Genomic DNA, 6,207 nt, shown 5'->3' with positions numbered 1-6,207 from the left:
CGTCTCTGTGCGTCTCTGTGAGTCTCTGTGTGTCTCTGTGTGTCTGTGTCTCTGTGAGTCTCTGTGGGTCTCTGTGTGTCTCTGTAGGTCTCTGTGGGTCTCTGTGTGTCTCTGTAGGTCTCTGTGGGTCTCTGTGTGTCTCTGTGTCTCTGTGAGTCTCTGTGAGTTTCTGTGTGTCTCTGTGTGTGTCTCTGTGGGTCTCTGTGGGTCTCTGTGGGTCTCTGTGAGTCTCTGTGTGTCGCTGTGAGTCTCTGTGAATCTGTGTATTTCTGTGTCTCTGTGTGTCTCTGAGTCTCTTTGTGCCTCTGTGAGTCTCTGTGAGTCTCTGTGAGTCTCTTTGAGTCTCTGTGTGTCTCTGTGTGTGTCTCTTTGGGTCTCTGTAGGTCTCTGTAGGTCTGTGTGTCTGTGAGTCTCTGCGTGTCTCTGTGAGTCTCTGTGGGTCTCTAGGGGTATCTTGAGTGTGAATGGGTGAGTGGGTGAGTAAATTGGCGAGTGAATTGGTGAGCGAGCTCACCAATTCGTTCTATGTGTGTCTCTGTGAGTCTCTGTGTGTCTCTGTGTGTCTCTGTGAGTCTCTGTGTGTCTCTGTGAGTCTCTGTGTGTCTCTGTGTGTCTCTGTGAGTCTCTGTGTGTCTCTGTGTGTCTCTGTGAGTCTCTGTGTGTCTCTGTGAATCTCTGTGTGTCTCTGTGAGTCTCTGTGTGTCTCTGTGTGAGTCTGTGAGTCTCTTTGTCTCTGTGTGTCTCTGTGTGTCTCTGTGAGTCTCTGTGAGCCTCTGTGAGTCTCTGTGTGTCTCTGTGAGTCTCTGTGAGTCTGTGTGTTTCTGTGTGTCTCTGTGAGTCTCTGTGTGTGTCTCTGTGAGTCTCTGTGAGTCTGTGTGTCTCTGTGTGTCTCTATGAGTCTCTGTGTGTGTCTCTGTGAGTCTCTGTGAGCCTCTGTGAGTCTCTGTGTGTCTCTGTGAGTCTATGTGAGTCTCTGTGTGTCTGTGAGTCTCTGTGTGTCTCTGTGAGTCTCTGTGGGTTTCTGTGTGTCTCTGTGTGTCTCTGTGTCTCTGTGAGTCTCTGTGAGTCTCTGTGTGTCTCTGTGAGTCTCTGTGAGCCTCTGTGTGTCTCTGTGTGTCTCTGTGAGTCTCTGTGTGTCTCTGTGAGTCTCTATGAGCCTCTGTGAGTCTCTGTGTGTCTCTGTGAGTCTATGTGAGTCTCTGTGAGTCTCTGTGTGTCTCTGTGAGTCTCTGTGTGTCTCTGTGAGTCTCTGTGGGTCTCTGTGTGTCTCTGTGAGTCTCTGTGATTTTCTGTGTGTCTCTGTGTGTGTCTCTGTGCGTCTCTGTGCGTCTCTGTGTGTCTCTGTGTATCTCTGTGTGTCTGTGTCTCTGTGAGTCTCTGTGGGTCTCTGTGTGTGTCTCTGTAGGTCTCTGTGGGTCTCTGTGTCTCTGTGAGTCTCTGTGATTTTCTGTGTGTCTCTGTGTGTGTCTCTGTGGGTCTCTGTGGGTCTCTGTGTGTCTCTGTGTGTCTCTGTGGGTCTCTGTGGGTCTCTGTGAGTCTCTGTGTGTCGCTGTGAGTCTCTGTGAATCTGTGTATTTCTGTGTCTCTGTGTGTCTCTGAGTCTCTTTGTGCCTCTGTGAGTCTCTGTGAGTCTCTTTGAGTCTCTGTGTGTCTCTGTGTGTGTCTCTGTGGGTCTCTGTAGGTCTCTGTAGGTCTGTGTGTCTGTGAGTCTCTGTGGGTCTATAGGGGTATCTTGAGTGTGAATGGGTGAGTGGGTGAGTAAATTGGCGAGTGAATTGGTGAGCGAGCTCACCAATTCGTTCTATGTGTGTCTCTGTGAGTCTCTGTGTGTCTCTGTGTGTCTCTGTGAGTCTCTGTGTGTCTCTGTGAATCTCTGTGTGTCTCTGTGAGTCTCTGTGTGTCTCTGTGTGAGTCTGTGAGTCTCTTTGTCTCTGTGTGTCTCTGTGTGTCTCTGTGAGTCTCTGTGAGCCTCTGTGAGTCTCTGTGTGTCTCTGTGAGTCTCTGTGAGTCTGTGTGTCTCTGTGTGTCTCTGTGAGTCTCTGTGTGTCTCTGTGAGTCTCTGTGAGTCTGTGTGTCTCTGTGTGTCTCTGTGAGTCTCTGTGTGTGTCTCTGTGAGTCTCTGTGAGCCTCTGTGAGTCTCTGTGTGTCTCTGTGAGTCTGTGAGTCTCTGTGTGTCTGTGAGTCTCTGTGTGTCTCTGTGTGTCTCTGTGTGTCTCTGTGTGTCTCTGTGAGCCTCTGTGAGTCTCTGTGTGTCTCTGTGAGTCTCTGTGTCTCTGTGTGTCTCTGTGAGTCTCTGTGTCTCTGTGTGTCTCTGTGAGTCTCTGTGTGTCTCTGTGAGTCTCTATGAGCCTCTGTGAGTCTCTGTGTGTCTCTGTGAGTCTATGTGAGTCTCTGTGAGTCTCTGTGAGTCTCTGTGTGTCTCTGTGAGTCTCTGTGGGTCTCTGTGTGTCTCTGTGAGTCTCTGTGATTCTCTGTGGGTCTCTGTGGGTCTCTGTGGGTCTTTTTGTATCTCTGTGTGTGTCTGTGTCTCTGTGAGTCTCTGCGAGTCTCTGCGAGTCTCTGTGAGTCTCTGTGAGTCTGTGTGTATCTCTGTGAGTTTCTGTGTGTATCTGCGAGTCTCTGTGAGTCTCTGTGAGTCTCTGTGTGTGTCTCTGTGAGTCTCTGTGAGCCTCTGTGAGTCTCTGTGTGTCTCTGTGAGTCTGTGTGTATCTCTGTGAGTTTCTGTGTGTATCTGTGGGTCTATGTGAGTCTCTGTGAGTCTCTGTTTGTCTGTGTCTCTGCGAGTCTCTGTGAGTCTCTGTGGGTCTCTGTGTCTCTGTGGGTCTCTGTGAGTCTCTGTGAGTCTCTGTTTGTCTCTGTGAGTCTCTGTGGGTCTCTGTGAGTCTCTGTGAGTCTCTGTTTGTCTCTGTGAGTCTCTGTGGGTCTCTGTGGGTCTCTGTGAGTCTCTGAGTCTCTGTGAGTCTCTGTGAGTCTCTGTGTGTCTCTGTGTGTCTCTGCGAGTCTCTGTGTGTCTCTGTGAGTCTCTGTGAGTCTCTGTGTGTCTCTGTGAGTCTCTGTGTGTCTCTGTGTGTCTCTGCGAGTCTCTGAGTCTCTGTGGGTCTCTGTGAGCCTGTGTGTCTCTGTGTGTCTCTGTGTGTCTCTGTGAGTCTCTATGAGCCTCTGTGAGTCTCTGTGTGTCTCTGTGAGTCTATGTGAGTCTCTGTGAGTCTCTGTGTGTCTCTGTGAGTCTCTGTGTGTCTCTGTGAGTCTCTGTGGGTCTCTGTGTGTCTCTGTGAGTCTCTGTGATTCTCTGTGGGTCTCTGTGGGTCTCTGTGGGTCTTTGTGTATCTCTGTGTGTGTCTGTGTCTCTGTGAGTCTCTGCGAGTCTCTGCGAGTCTCTGTGAGTCTCTGTGAGTCTCTGTGAGTCTGTGTGTATCTCTGTGAGTTTCTGTGTGTATCTGCGAGTCTCTGTGAGTCTCTGTGAGTCTCTGTGTGTGTCTCTGTGAGTCTCTGTGAGCCTCTGTGAGTCTCTGTGTGTCTCTGTGAGTCTGTGTGTATCTCTGTGAGTTTCTGTGTGTATCTGTGGGTCTATGTGAGTCTCTGTGAGTCTCTGTTTGTCTGTGTCTCTGCGAGTCTCTGTGAGTCTCTGTGGGTCTCTGTGTCTCTGTGGGTCTCTGTGAGTCTCTGTGAGTCTCTGTTTGTCTCTGTGAGTCTCTGTGGGTCTCTGTGAGTCTCTGTTTGTCTCTGTGAGTCTCTGTGGGTCTCTGTGGGTCTCTGTGAGTCTCTGAGTCTCTGTGAGTCTCTGTGAGTCTCTGTGTGTCTCTGTGTGTCTCTGCGAGTCTCTGCGAGTCTCTGTGTGTCTCTGTGAGTCTCTGTGAGTCTCTGTGTGTCTCTGTGAGTCTCTGTGTGTCTCTGTGTGTCTCTGCGAGTCTCTGAGTCTCTGTGGGTCTCTGTGAGCCTGTGTGTCTCTGTGTGTCTCTGTGTGTCTCTGTGAGCCTGTGTGTCTCTGTGTGTCTCTGCGAGTCTCTGAGTCTCTGTGGGTCTCTGTGAGCCTGTGTGTCTCTGTGTGTCTCTGTGTGTCTCTGTGAGCCTGTGTGTCTCTGTGTGTCTCTGTGTGTCTCTGTGTGTCTCTGTGAGCCTGTGTGTCTCTGTGTGTCTCTGTGTGTCTCTGCGAGTCTCTGCGAGTCTCTGTGTGTCTCTGTGTGTCTCTGTGAGTCTCTGTGGGTCTCTGTAGGTATGTGGGTCTCTATGGGTATCTTGAATGTGAGTTGGTGAGTGGGTGAGTAAATTGGCGAGTGAATTGGTGAGCGAGCGACGTGTTGAGCGAATTGGTGAATGAATTGGTGAGCGAACTGGTGAGTGAATTGGTGAGCGATTTAATTGGCGAATTGGTGAGAGATTGATTTGGCGAATTGGTGAGTCGATGGGTTGATGTTTCGCCCCAGTGCTGAGTTTGGTGAGCGAATTGGTGAACGAATTGGTGAGCGAATTGGTGAGCGAATTGGTGAGCGATTGATTTTGCGAATTGGTGAGTGAATTGGTGAGCGATTTGGTGAGCGAATTGGTGAGCGATAGATTTTGCGAATTGGTGAGTAAATTGGTGAGCGCTTTGGTAAGCGATTGATTTTGCGAATTGGTGAGCGACTTGGTGAGCGATTGATTTTGCGAATTGGTGAGTGAATTGGTGAGCGAATTGGTGAGCGATTAACTTTGCGAATTGGTGAGTGAATTGGTGAGCGAATTGGTGAGCGATTGATTTTGCGAATTGGTGAGTAAATTGGTGAGCGAATTGGTGAGCGATTGATTTTGCGAATTGGTGAGTAAATTGGTGAGCGCTTTGGTAAGCGATTGATTTTGCGAATTGGTGAGCGAATTGGTGAGCGACTGATTTTGCGAATTGTTGAGTGAATTGGTGAGCGAATTGGTGAGGGATTGATTTTGCGAATTGGTGAGTGAATTGGTGAGCGATTTGGTGAGCGATTGATTTTGCGAATTGGTGAGTGAATTGGTGAGCGAATTGGTGAGCGATTGATTTTGCGAATTGGTGAGCGAATTGGTGAGCGATTGATTTTGCGAATTGGTGAGCGAATTGGTGAGCGAGCGACTGGATTGTGACACCGGGAGGCGATTGAATCGACGAGTGAGTTAACAACTACCGCAATTATAAATTCCTGTGAAACATTCATGACAATATAAGCGGACACGCCCTTCCCCCCTACCCCCCACCCCCGGCGGCCTTCCGTCTCCGGCCGCCTCGTCGGCCACCAAACCCGGCGGCGAATCCAGGCGAGGCCGTAGGCTTCGCTCCCACGCGTTGTCGGGGAGGGGCTGAGGTAGGCCGCAAAACGGCGGCGGGTGGCGAGAGACTCCCACGGCACACCCAAGCGCCCCTGAGACTCACATGGTGGTAGCGGCAGGGTTGTTGTTGTTGTTATTGTTGTTGTTTGGTTGTTGTTGTTGTTGTAGTTGCTGCTGCTGTAGCCGAGATGTCAGGTGACGTTGGGTGTAGGGGGAAGCGTGACGTCACTTGTGTTAACCAGGTCGGTGACGTCTCCCGCCGATGACGAATAAGGGGGTGATGACGTCACGAAAAATATCGACGATTACGTCACGGCGAACTGCTCGCCCAGTCACTGACCCACTCAGCTACATACTCACCCACCCACTCAGCTACTCACTCACCCACTCAGTCACTCACCCACTCACCCACTCACTCACCCAGATACACACTCACCCACTCAGCTACTCACTCACCTACTCAGACACTCACCCACTCACCCACAAACTCACCCACTCACTCACCCACTCACCCACTCAGCTACACACTCACCCACCCACCTACTCAGACACTCACCCACTCACCCACCTACTCACCCACTCACTCACACACTCACCCACCCAGCTACACACTCACCCACCAACTCAGTCACTCACCCACTCACTCACACACTCACCCACACAGATACACACCCACCCACTCACTCAGTCACCTACTCACCCACTCACCCACCCAGCTACACACTCACCCACTCACTCAGTCACTCACCCACCTACTCAGCTACACACTCACCCACCCACTCAGTCACTCACCCACTCACCTACTCACCTACTCACCCACACAGATACACACCCACCCACTCACTCAGTCACTCACCTACTCACCCACTCACCCACCCAGCTACACACTCACCCACCCACTCAGTCACTCACCCACTCACCTACTCACCT

At 50.9% G+C, this 6,207-nt stretch overlaps 1 long non-coding RNA gene across 1 annotated transcript in view; it reads right to left on the bottom strand.

The window, feature by feature from the left end:
* LOC142907149 (uncharacterized) overlaps nucleotides 1-5,557 on the bottom strand; it is a 33,495-nt gene extending 27,938 nt beyond the window's left edge. The window contains exon 1 of the long non-coding RNA XR_012930841.1: nucleotides 5,381-5,557. This is a non-coding gene — a long non-coding RNA (uncharacterized LOC142907149). The remainder of the gene's footprint in view (nucleotides 1-5,380) is intronic.
* Nucleotides 5,558-6,207: the final 650 nt, after the last annotated feature.

Source organism: Petromyzon marinus, chromosome 75, assembly GCF_048934315.1.
Source record: "Petromyzon marinus isolate PM22_M1 ecotype Great Lakes invasive population chromosome 75, UKy_Petmar_22M1.pri1.0, whole genome shotgun sequence".
Classification (NCBI taxonomy): Eukaryota; Metazoa; Chordata; class Hyperoartia; order Petromyzontiformes; family Petromyzontidae; genus Petromyzon; species Petromyzon marinus.
This window is presented reverse-complemented; position numbering and strand designations above follow the sequence as displayed.